The sequence below is a fragment of the Malaya genurostris genome, chromosome 3 (assembly GCF_030247185.1).
Source record: "Malaya genurostris strain Urasoe2022 chromosome 3, Malgen_1.1, whole genome shotgun sequence".
Classification (NCBI taxonomy): domain Eukaryota; kingdom Metazoa; phylum Arthropoda; class Insecta; order Diptera; family Culicidae; genus Malaya; species Malaya genurostris.
The window spans coordinates 132,362,733-132,376,330 of NC_080572.1; the positions used below are offsets into that span (position 1 = coordinate 132,362,733).

At 35.5% G+C, this 13,598-nt stretch overlaps 1 protein-coding gene across 5 annotated transcripts in view; it reads right to left on the bottom strand.

The window, feature by feature from the left end:
* Positions 1-13,598, bottom strand: part of LOC131436301 (WD repeat and FYVE domain-containing protein 3) — a 1,204,110-nt gene that overhangs the window by 279,634 nt on the left and 910,878 nt on the right. The gene's annotated exons all lie outside the window — the stretch shown is intronic.

The following is a 13,598-nucleotide window of genomic DNA, read 5'->3' on the forward strand; positions in this document are numbered from 1 at the left end:
AACCGTTATATGTTAATAATATTTATTGTAAAATTTAAGGTATGTACAAAAGGTTTCTAAATTCAGCAAAGAGAAAGTTATCGTTTTCAAGTTATATTTATTGACGTAAGTACGTCTTACTTTACTATGGGGTGCCGTTTCAAAATCCAATATTTTCATGAAAGGGCAGAGCTTAATCGTGAGTGAGCTGTATTTAACGCAACAACATAATTATTCCCCATAGCATGGGAAATATGTTAAGCAAATTATGATAAAATTTTTGGTAACATGAGATAACCGCAAACAGTTCAAAATTAAAGTTTTCTAAAATTTTTGCTATGAACGAGAACTAGAGTGAAATTCAGTGCTAAAACAAGGCACGCAAAATTTCAACTGCATTAAAAAAACGAATCATAGCACAAAGCGTATCGTGCAAATCTGATACAGAGGAATACAGAAAATTTTTAGTGATTGGGACCTACGACACGTTTTGTTCGCTAGTAAAATAGATACTAATTATGTATGATTATAAACCATAAGTAGTTTTAATTGATCAATATGAGTGAGACACATTTGTGCATGTTGTTTAAGACGGTCAATTTAGCCATTCCACGGTCAATTTAGCCATTCCACTTTTGATAACCACAATGCTCTTGCTTCGCCGAGCTGATTTTAACTGTGCATCGTTCTGTTCAAAAAAATTTTTTTTGGCAGTTCGGGTGGTTTTTATTTATGTCCAGCTGGTTGATTTAATCCAATGCATTTTTTCGATCAAACAATTTAACGCCGTTTAGCATGAACTAGAAATATAGAAGAAACAGAAGTGAAAGATTTTTTGTATTTGCGTTATACCAGAAACGCAAAAGCTGCGCTTCTACTACTTCGTGTATGAAATTTAAGTAAATAGTTGTAATATTATGGAATTATCTGCATGAACAAGCTTTGTGATTAAATTTTTACCATGATAATTTTTATCTGAATTTTCAATGCAGATATAAATATCATGAAAATATATTTACGCCTGAGAATTACTTAACGCTGCTAAAAACTGAAATTGATCCGGTAATGGAAACACCGCCATTTACACTCAATTTATTGCCACCGAGCGGTCACAGAGGATGTGACAGTCCAATTATGAAACTGTCATTACATTTTGAGCTCGTGACATTCTCGAAAATCGTGACCGAAAATTAAAATAGCAGCTACCTATCCAGCATGTACGTGCACTACCACAAGGCGAATGCTGTGGCTTTAACTACTGTGAGAGAGTGCGATTAAATTACGATTAACGATATATATGATATATTCAGTAAACATGCTATACGAAATCGAAGGTCGATTTTTTGTTGTATCACAGAAAAATATTATGAATTTTACAGGTGACAGAACTCTACAAACGATACAATTCACAACTATTTAATTTTCCAAATTACACAATATTCCACTCGCACAGAATTTTACACTCACCAAATTACAGCACTCGGCTACCAAGTGCTGCTGTATGGATTTATATGTATCAATTGTTCAATTAACATATATGAGCTCTGTGGTTCAGTCGAGTAACCGATGCGCTTGTGGTATAATGTTTTTCGGTTCAAGTCGCGCTGCTGCTAACGATCTTTTGTTTCGAATTCAAGCCATGTAACTTTCAAATCACACAATTTTACAAGTTCTTGATTAAAAATTTGTGTGAAATACGACGCTTCCTTTATGTGCATCTCATAAGATGTAAATTCACAAGATTATTTCTAGCCTTATTTTTGCGATGGGACTAAGCAAAAATCCCTTGAAATTTTCAATAATATATGTTCCAGAAACGGTAAGTTCGATCGATTTGTTATCTTCTGCAATGTTTTAGTAAAAAAAAAATTAGCAGTGTGGAAAAAAATTGTTATTTGATTTTTGTTTCAAAAAGAACACTTAAAATTCAAATATCTCAAAAAAAGTACCTTTGATTTTTTTTATTTTTCGATATGTTGTAGCTGAAGTCCAAAGTAAAATACTCTCAAATTTCTAGTATAGAGAAATAATATTTCGAAAAGTTACATATTTTCAAAATAATGTAAATTTTTGAAATAATTTTGAATAATTTTTTAAATTTATTTTTCAACAAAATTTTATGTAAGAACGCTAACTTTCCAATTAAATCAATGTTAATCAAAAATTTGATATACGCTACCGTTCTCGAAATACAACGATTTGAAAAAAAAAACTTGGAATAGGTCCCAGAGACATAACCGCGACATTTACATATGACTGCATTCGAAATGTGTTTAGATAACATTTGATTTGATACCGTTTGACCATTTGAAATTTGTAGTATTGAAAAGGACGCTAAACGCGCTCCGCAATTAACATGGCGGGCCTCGACGAATTATGCGAACTGTCGTTATCGAACTTCCTCTTGGCCTTTGCCGCGTCGTATTTTGACTGCACATATTGATACATGTTCAAGTTTTCACCAAGCTTTTACAAAGATAATACTGAACGATTGACTACATTTCTTTTATATACCTTCAAAATAACTGCTTGCAAGCGTATGAGTAATGCCAACAATGTGTGCGTAAAAACAAATTCCGGTGCTTCTTTTCCTGATTTTAATCAAAAAATCTTCCATACACGGAAAGACCGAAATCAGCATTTTGGCGAAAAAATTAGTTGATTTTCTGATTTCGGTTAGTTATTTTTTGAGACAACTAAAAAAATCTTACTTTTACTAATTTAGATTTTCTAGTTCTAGTTCCTTTAATAATAATAAAATATTTGTTGAAATGGCTATTTTTTTAGTTGAATTCACTAATTAAACGTGCTGTCATTTCTTAGCTAAGGCACACTTCATATCCATTCAACTAATTTTTTAGTTGAATTAGAGAAATAAAACGTTGTTTTCAACCAACATAAATGGTTGAATTGGTTTCTGCAATTTGCAGCTATATGGCGCTCTGTCACCGAAAACACGTTAGCACCGTAATGACTACTAGCCACTAGATGGCACACTACTACCGAAAAAAATTTCAGTCGCGGTTATCTTTTCTATATTGGCAGGTATAAATACGATGTTGTATTGGAGAAAAAGAAATAAGCGAAACATAAACTTCTTTTTGAAAATTTTACTTCTAAATCGCTGTTTTCTTCATTCGACTTCGCGAAATCGACTCTCTCACTGAAAACTTTGAGCACTCGGAAAACAAAAACCGAATACAAGTGGTACACCGGACGGCGTAGCCCGGGATGTTAGAAGATACAAAAAACATCCTTTTCACTCTAACATTCGAAACTCACTTCACTGTTCCACGTAAAAACATTATTATCCACAATCGCTTCAAATGCGCAAAAATTCTGAATAAATACACTTTCCACTAACAGTTCATGTCATTTTCACATATCGGTTAGAAATTTATATATGGATATATCGTAACACATGCGAAAAATATGTAAACAATTTGCAAGCAGTTTCAACAAGACTGTCCCTTTTAGCTTTTTAATGGATTGTTTTGCTTTGACACTTCTCATGAGTTTTTGGCTAAGAAACTTGTTAATAAAACCAATTTCATTTTTGTTTTTCTTTGTGCTGTCCTTCAATAATGACGGTGATAGATAAATAGAAACAAATTTTCTGGTTTTAATAACGAAATTAGTTGTCAATGAGAGTTTCGTGTTGGATTGAAATATTGCTGGTTTGTGTCCAGAATATTCGCCAACTAAACACATTCTCTAAACATAAGAGTTTTTTCAGCAAAGTAAAATCTCGATTTTAACTAATTTTATAGTTATTTTGGAAATTTTGTTGTTAAAATCAACTAATTCAAAAACAGTAATACGAATTAGGCGCAGAGCTAATTTCGGTCGTTCCGTGTATGGATGAAAAATATTCATCTATTAGGTACCTAATACACTGAAGATGAATATAAATTGTATCCGAAATACGTATATGTGATGTGACGTTCATTATACATGATTTATAGTGTTGTGAGATACACTTCCGATTTACATGTTTCAAAGTAAAAAAATATTCTGATAGTCCCTTGGAAAACCCTTAGAATGGCCCAATAATTCATTTTTCTGAGTCGCTCATATTTCGGTATATTTTTCTCGAATGAGAATGGCCAGCAGCTTGCAGCTGGATCGCTCATATATTTGACTATTTCATTTATTTTAATATTCAGTGAAAAAACTGTACGGGATTCATTTCTCGAATTCAGAAGGACCAAAATATGGAATTCTCTACGATATTAAACACTGTTCGGAACATTTTTCTCAAACGCGATGCAGTAAAATGATAGTTAACGTTTGTTTGGTGCAAATTTCACACAGCGAAAGTGCACAAAGCTATTCAAATTATTCAAGATTTGCACTAAGCGGATGATTTTTTCAAAGAAACAATCTTAATAGTTCTGCATTTAGGTTGTAGGAACGGAGCCTCATATTCGCCATTGACTGAAGCACCAGTTGAATAATGCCAAGTGTAGTTCCGCGGTCTTGGAGTAGATGGCAACCTGCGCACCCGATCCGATGTGTTTCTGTTCATGGATTATCATAGACTGAAGCTAACAAACGTGCAATAGGGTATTAACAACAATATTACGATTTTTTCCACTCGTTTCGTGAAAGAATTAGAGAAAATACTCAATCAGGGAAAAAGCAAAAAAATTAAATATGGAGTAATTTCGTTACACTTTTGTGTCGTGAAAATTTGGAAATGCACCCAGGTGAACATAGTGAAGAAAGACGTAGTCTTGCGTCAAAATTTTGCTGTTTTTGTAACGGGAAAATTTTTGTCATTGTAAGGATTTTCGGATGGTTTTCTATTTCAAATAATATTTTATTGGGCTTATTTGCTTTTGTTCAACGTGGCCGATTGTCTACTTGTTAGGGGAGAACAAGGGGTGCCGTATTAGGGGCTTCGAATGGTTATTTGAGTTTATTAAAAAAAAGTTTTTTTTTCCGAAACAATTTTATTTCAAGCTCTTATACAAAGTTGGAGAATCGCCTTTATTAAAGATTTCTCATTGTTTAATAATATTTACAATTTTTTAACCAGCATTAAAATTTAAAAATCGTCTGATTTCTACTTTGTCTACAGAATTTATAATGAATTAATGATATTTTTGTGTTCCTTGAATAGTCATTGCTTTTCAATATTTTTCATTAATATGTTGCTTGGTATTTTCATACTCCAATGTAGTTGCATAGAAAAAGAAAATTCGTGTTAGTTTTTCCTCCTTTCGCTTTTGAGCCGAATCGAACAGTTCCTTTGCATTTTTAATGGGATGTTCACGTTCCTTAGAAATACTAGCCCTTGTAGCCATGCATTTTATTGTTCCTCCTAAGGCACCACACAGTCCCTTATCCTGCGAATTTGCGAAACATCTATATCATAGTTATTCTTATATTGACAAACTGGAGAAGTTCTTTCTATTTTTATAACAGATCGGCTGAAAAGTTCGTATCGTTTCTATTTTTCAACAAAATTTTATGTAAGAACGCTAACTTTCCAATTAAATCAATGTTAATCAAAAATTTGATATACGCTACCGTTCTCGAGATACAACGATTTGAAAAAAAACTTGGAATAGGTCCCAGAGACATAACCGCGACATTTACATATGACTGCATTCGAAATGTGTTTAGATAACATTTGATTTGATACCGTTTGACCATTTGAAATTTGTAGTTTTGAAAAGGACGCTAAACGCGCTCCGCAATTAACATGGCGGACCTCGACGAATTATGCGAACTGTCGTTTTCGAACTTCCTCTTCGCCTTTGCCGCGTCGTATTTTGACTGCACATATTGATACATGTTCAAGTTTTCACCAAGCTTTTACAAAGATAATACTGAACGATTGACTACATTTCTTCTATATATCTTCAAAATAACTGCTTGCAAGCGTATGAGTAATGCCAACAATGTGTGCGTAAAAACAAATTCCGGTGCTTCTTTTCCTTTTTGTTAGTTATTTTTTGAGACAACTAAAAAAATCTTTTTTGTTAGTTATTTTTTGAGACAACTAAAAAAATCTTACTTTTACTAATTTAGATTTTCTAGTTCTAGTTCCTTTAATAATAATAAAATATTTGTTGAAATGGCTATTTTTTTAGTTGAATTCACTAATTAAACGTGCTGTCATTTCTTAGCTAAGGCACACTTCATATCCATTCAACTAATTTTTTAGTTAAATTAGAGAAATAAAACGTTGTTTTCAACCAACATAAATGGTTGAATTGGTTTCTGCAATTTGCAGCTATATGGCGCTCTGTCACCGAAAACACGTTAGCACCGTAATGACTACTAGCCACTAGATGGCACACTACTACCGAAAAAAATTTCAGTCGCGGTTATCTTTTCTATATTGGCAGGTATAAATACGATGTTGTATTGGAGAAAAAGAAATAAGCGAAACATAAACTTCTTTTTGAAAATTTTACTTCTAAATCGCTGTTTTCTTCATTCGACTTCGCGAAATCGACTCTCTCACTGAAAACTTTGAGCACTCGGAAAACAAAAACCGAATACAAGTGGTACACCGGACGGCGTAGCCCGGAATGTTAGAAGATACAAAAAAACATCCTTTGCACTCTAACATTCGAAACTCACTTCACTGTTCCACGTAAAAACATTATTATCCACAATCGCTTCAAATGCGCACAAATTCTGAATAAATACACTTTCCACTAACAGTTCACGTCATTTTCACATATCGGTTAGAAATTTATATATGGATATATCGTAACACATGCGAAAAATATGTAAACAATTTGCAAGCAGTTTCAACAAGACTGTCCCTTTTAGCTTTTTAATGGATTGTTTTGCTTTGACACTTCTCATGAGTTTTTGGCTAAGAAACTTGTTAATAAAACCAATTTCATTTTTGTTTTTTTTTTGTGCTGTCCTTCAGTAATGACGGTGATAGATAAATAGAAACAAATTTTCTGATTTTAATAACGAAATTAGTTGTCAATGAGAGTTTCGTGTTGGATTGAAATATTGCTGGTTTGTGTCCAGAATATTCGCCAACTAAACACATTCTCTAAACATAAGAGTTTTTTCAGCAAAGTAAAATCTCGATTTTAACTAATTTTATAGTTATTTTGGAAATTTTGTTGTTAAAATCAACTAATTCAAAAACAGTAATACGAATTAGGCGCAGAGCTAATTTCGGTCGTTCCGTGTATGGATGAAAAATATTCATCTATTAGGTACCTAATACACTGAAGATGAATATAAATTGTATCCGAAATACGTATATGTGATGTGACGTTCATTATACATGATTTATAGTGTTGTGAGATACACTTCCGATTTACATGTTTCAAAGTAAAAAAATATTCTGATAGTCCCTTGGAAAACCCTTAGAATGGCCCAATAATTCATTTTTCTGAGTCGCTCATATTTCGGTATATTTTTCTCGAATGAGAATGGCCAGCAGCTTGCAGCTGGATCGCTCATATATTTGACTATTTCATTTATTTTAATATTCAGTGAAAAAACTGTACGGGATTCATTTCTCGAATTCAGAAGGACCAAAATATGGAATTCTCTACGATATTAAACACTGTTCGGAACTTTTTTCTCAAACGCGATGCAGTAAAATGATAGTTAACGTTTGTTTGGTGCAAATTTCACACAGCGAAAGTGCACAAAGCTATTCAAATTATTCAAGATTTGCACTAAGCGGATGATTTTTTCAAAGAAACAATCTTAATAGTTCTGCATTTAGGTTGTAGGAAGCCTCATATTCGCCATTGACTGAAGCACCAGTTGAATAATGCCAAGTGTAGTTCCGCGGTGTAGTTCTTGGAGTAGATGGCAACCTGCGCACCCGATCCGATGTGTTTCTGTTCATGGATTATCATAGACTGAAGCTAACAAACGTGCAATAGGGTATTAACAACAATATTACGATTTTTTCCACTCGTTTCGTGAAAGAATTAGAGAAAATACTCAATCAGGAAAAAAGCTAAAAAATTAAATATGGAGTAATTTCGTTACGCTTTTGTGTCGTGAAAATTTGAAAATGCACCCAGGTGAACATAGTGAAGAAAGACGTAGTCTTGCGTCAAAATTTTGCTGTTTTTGTAACGGGAAAATTTTTGTCATTGTAAGGATTTTCGGATGGTTTTCTATTTCAAATAATATTTTATTGGGCTTATTTGCTTTTGTTCAACGTGGCCGATTGTCTACTTGTTAGGGGAGAACAAGGGGTGCCGTATTAGGGGCTTCGAATGGTTATTTGAGTTTATTAAAAATAGTTTTTTTTCCGAAACAATTTTATTTCAAGCTCTTATACAAAGTTGGAGAATCGCCTTTATTAAAGATTTCTCATTGTTTAGTAATATTTACAATTTTTTAACCAGCATTAAAATTTAAAAATCGTCTAATTTCTATTTTGTCTACAGAATTTATAATGAATTAATGATATTTTTGTGTTCCTTGAATAGTCATTGCTTTTCAATATTTTTCATTAATATGTTGCTTGGTATTTTCATACTCCAATGTAGTTTCATAGAAAAAGAAAATTCGTGTTAGTTTTTCCTGCTTTCGCTTTTGAGCCGAATCGAACAGTTCCTTTGCATTTTTAATGGGATGTTCACGTTCCTTAGAAATACCCTTGTAGCCATGCATTTTATTGTTCCTCCTAAGGCACCACACAGTATCTTATCCTGCGATTTTGCGAAACATCTATATCATAGTTATTCTTATATTGACAAACTGGAGAAGTTCTTTCTATTTAAAAGATCGGCCGAAACGTTCGTATCGTTTCTATGAGAGGGCGCCACTAATATTAAATCCATACCATTTTCAGTTAGTACCAACCTTCAAAAGATACGTGTATAAATTTGACAGCTGTCTGATTATTAGTTTGTGAGATATTGCATTTTGAGTGAAGCTACTTTTGTTATTGTGAAAAAAATGGAAAAAAGGAATTTCGTGTGTTGATGAAACACTACTTTTTGATGAAAAAAAGTGCCGCCGATACCAAAAAATGGCTTGATGAGTGTTATCCAGACTCTGCACCGGGCGAAGCAACAATTCGGTTTGCAAAATTTCGTACTGGTCATATGAGCACCGAAGACGATGAACGCAGTGGACGTCCAAAAGAGGCTGTTAACGATGAAAACGTGAAAAAGATCCACAAAATGATTTTCAATGACCGTAAAGTGAAGTTGATCGAGATAGCTGACACCCTAAAGATATCAAAGGAACGTGTTGGACATATTATTCACGAATATTTGGATATTTGAAAGCTTTGTGCAAAATGGGTGCAGCGTGAGCTCACAATCGATCAAAAACAACAACGAATTGATGATTGAAAACCATGCTGAAATTGAACGAATTGGGCTTCGAATTGCTCCCTCATCCACCGTATTCTCCAGATTTGGCCCCCAGTGACTTTTTCCTGTTCTCAGACCTCAAGAGAATGCTCGCTGGTAAAAAATTTAGAAGCAATGAAGAGGTAATCGCTGAAACTGAGGCCTATTTTGAGGCAAAGGACAAATCGTACTACAAAAATGGTATCGAAAAGTTGGAAGATCGCTATAATCGCTGTATTGCCTCTGATGGCAATTATGTTGAATAATAAAAACGAATTTTGGCAAAAAATGTGAGTTTCTATTAAACGATACGAACTTTTCAGCCGAACTGTTATTGTGATGCAGCTCCATCGTACATGAAATAAACTTTTTTTCATTTGTAACTGTTTTGATTGTAGTATAAAACAATCATTTTTGAGATCCGACATAGAATCAGGCAAATCTACGGAAATAACTACGGTACTCATATGATTGAGTATGTCGTTTCGCTTAACTTCATCTTGCAGTACAAAACTGTAGTTTTCTGACAAATCACAACAAGCTAAAACTTTTCCTTCCTGCAAGTTATTTTTTGTATTTTTCAAAAAAGTTGGCTACTCTCTTTTAATTAAATTATGTGGTATAAGTTTCTCTAACTTTTGAACAAATTAGAAAAGAAACTCTTTCTTTTGTTGTGTAAACATTTCTATGTAGCATCTGTCAGTGTGACCCATTGTTCAAAAATAATTTCATTAATATATTTTTCTTCCATTTCTTTTAATAAACTTTTTTCCAATGAGCCTGGATCCATGCAATTTTCGCATTGACACCAAAAACATTTTACTGTTACATTTTCACGTGTCAAACTATTTGTGTATACTTTCAATTGATTGGATAAGCCATATATCTAAGCTATGGATGATGAGAATCACATTTTCGTGAATGGTACATACACACACGTTATGAGTCTCTGATCCTGTTAATAGTTTGCAATTCCTAGGAAAGAGTTGAGCAAAGGATGAAAATCCAATTAGTATTTCAGTCAGTTTTCGCAATGACTGTGCGGAAACATATATTGAAGCCAAATGAATGAAAAAATAACAGAAAAGATGATTTATTGGAAACAGGTACGCTCAGACAGAACTCGAACCTGCGTTCTACTGCATTCAGTGCATACGCGCTACCATTTCGCCACTCTGAATCTTGTTGAAGACACTCTAAATCTAAAACGCTGGTCAAACATGGTAGAACGTGCATTGCAAAACGTTAAATTAGTTATGGCGGCTTGACATCGAACCAACAAAAAAATTAAAAGAATTAATCCCAGAAAGTATGGACGAAACCAGAAACCGCTGTCATTTCGCAATGTTTCAGAATTTTTTAAGGCTGCGTCCTGTTGTTTACACTCTTCTCTAACCACTTGTGCAGTTGTTTATTCGTTTTCATTAGTTTGTTTCGAAATGCGTGGACTTTCAGCAGAACAACGTCGAAAAATTGTGTACAAATGGTGCACAGAACGCGGACTGTCACTGAGAAAGGTAGCAAAAATGGAGGGAGTAAGTGAAAAAGCCGTGCGAAATGCAATCAGGAAGTTCGGTGATGATAAACCGAAAACGGATCGAAAAAAAGTCCTGCTAACCCTCAGTTGGATAAACGTATACTGAAGGCGTTCGAGCAAAAGAAGGAGGTTTCAGTTCGGGATGTGGCCAAAAAAATGGGCACTTCGAAGTCAAATGTTCTTCGTACTAAAGAACGTTTGAATCTTCGAACCTGTAAGAAGCAGAAACAACCAAAACAAAGTCTGAAACAAGAAGTATCGATCAGGCCGAGGGTTCGAAAGTTGTACAATACGATTCTTGCTGGAAATTTGAAAAATAATCATGGACGACGAAACCTACGTGAAACTCGATTACAAATCCTTGCCGGAACCACAATATTATACGGTGCGAGAAGGGCAAGTGTTAAACCAGTCCGAGACATCGATCGAAGTCGAAAAATTTGGTAAGAATGCTATGGTCTGGCAAGCAATTTGTAGCTGCGGCATGATTTCGAAACCCTTCATCACCATTGCTTCAATGAGCAGCCAAATATACATCAAGGAATGTTCACAAAAACGACTTCTACCCATGATTCGAAGCCACAAGGATCTTGTTATCTTCTGGCTAGATCTTGCTTCTTGCCACTACTCGAAATCAACGGTAGGATGGTAGTCGGCTGCTCGGCCATCCATGGAAGTTGACCATCAATGTCAATTTCCCTCTCTGAGCAGCCTAGATAGCTGTGTAGTGTCGGTAGCGGTTTCCCAACTGGCTAAGAATAACGCTACGGTCCACCTGTACCGGTGGTATAAGTCCACCAAACAGGTAAGCCGTGTGGCATCCGGCGGAATTATTTTTTACCAAGAATTGATCCACTGGTTTCCTGTTCCATGTCGTAAAAGGCCACAAAAATAGGAACTCCTAAGTCAAGGTGTATTTCCGTGCCGATGGCTGAATGGCTGCAGGAGGTTAAACAATGCAGTCGTGAACGGAATATCTTGGGATTTTCCCTTACTGTGTTAAGCGAAGCTCTGGCACAGTGGACGACTTCTTTCTTCGCAACTCGTGGGATTTAAATGATTAAAACATTTAAAAAAATCCTTACATAGTTCGCTATAGGCGATTATAAGCCAATATATTTGGTTTCTTGTAGTTGTTGTACGATTAGTGCTGGAGGTGGAGTGTTCGTTACTTTAATTGATAATGGTTAGAGTAGCACAAATCAATCTCCAGCATAAACGTACAGCAACTATGAATCTATCCAGACTTCTGCAAGAAGGTAAAGCTTGTTTAGCTTTGGTTCAAGAACCATATTTCCAAAAGGGAAACTTCTACGTTGGAAAATTGTTAAACCCAGTCTTTGTTGCCTTTAACAAGACCGGAATGACTAATCCACGTGAAATGCCTCGAGCATGCATACTTGCAAATAGTGCTCTCGATGTCTCTCTCATATCGGAGCTCACAACTCGGGATAGTTGTGCTGTCACAGTTGGTATGACTACTGATGGCATAGACAGGAAATATGTCTATTGTTCGGCATATTTGCCGCATAACCAACCTTCGCCAAGCGATGACTTCAAAAAGGTTGTATCATACTGCTGCAAAAGTGATCTACCGCTTGTAATCGGCAGTGACATAAATGCTCACCATATCATTTGGGGCAGCACAGATATAAACTCGAGAGGCTCTGATATGATGGAATTTGTGAGCAGTACAAACCTGCACATAGTCAATGCAGGAAACCGTCCAACTTTTGCGAGATCTGGCAGAGAGGAGGTTTTGGACGTAACTCTCTGCTCTGATAGAATTGCGCATGAGTTGGTGAATTGGCTCGTCTCCGATGAGCTCGAACCTTCGTTGTCTGATCATAAGTACATATTCTTTGATCATTCAAACGTTAAATTTGATATTATCACATATCGTAATCCCAAATCTACAAACTGGGACCTCTATGAAGAGGGCTTGGCGACTAGATTTTACGGGTACCAACCAACAATTGAAACCCCAATTGATTTGGAAAATGTTGTCGACGAGACAAACTCACTCATAGTTGCAGCATATGAAGAGGCTTGTCCACTTCGGATTGTGCGAGCTACTAGAGGAACTCCTTGGTGGAATGCTGAACTTGCTAGACTAAGGAAACTATGCAGAAGGGCTTGGAACCACCGTCGCAGAAATGGGTCGGAGGCATTCGTGTTGGCTCGAAGGGCTTACAAAAATGCTCTTCGATCGTCTGAGCGAAGTGGTTGGAAAAGCCTCTGCACAAATGTCTCTAGTCTCAACGAGGCTAGCAGATTAAATAAGTTACTTTCGAAGTCTAAGGACTTTAATGTCAGTTTCTTAAGAACTTCAGATGGTGAACACTTGTCTGATGAGGGTGATGTACTTCACTATCTTTTTAACACTCACTTTCCAGGATGTATGGATCCATCACCGACAGCTCTTCCCGAGACTTTTTCAGGTAGTTACGATTCTTGGGCCCTTGCTCGAAGCGTTGTGACGATTGAATCGGTCAAATGGGCAGTTGAGAGTTTTGCTCCGTACAAGTCTCCTGGAAAGGATGGAGTTTTCCCAGTGTTACTGCAGAAAGGGTATGAACATTTCAAACATGTTTTGAAGAAAATACTCACTTTTAGTCTTGCGACAGGATATATTCCAAGAGCCTGGCAGGAAATAATTGTCAAATTTATTCCCAAAGGCGGTCGCGACACTTATGAGGAAGCGAAGAGTTTCAGGCCTATCAGTCTAAGCTCATTTCTTCTTAAAACAGTGGAACGCATAGTCGATC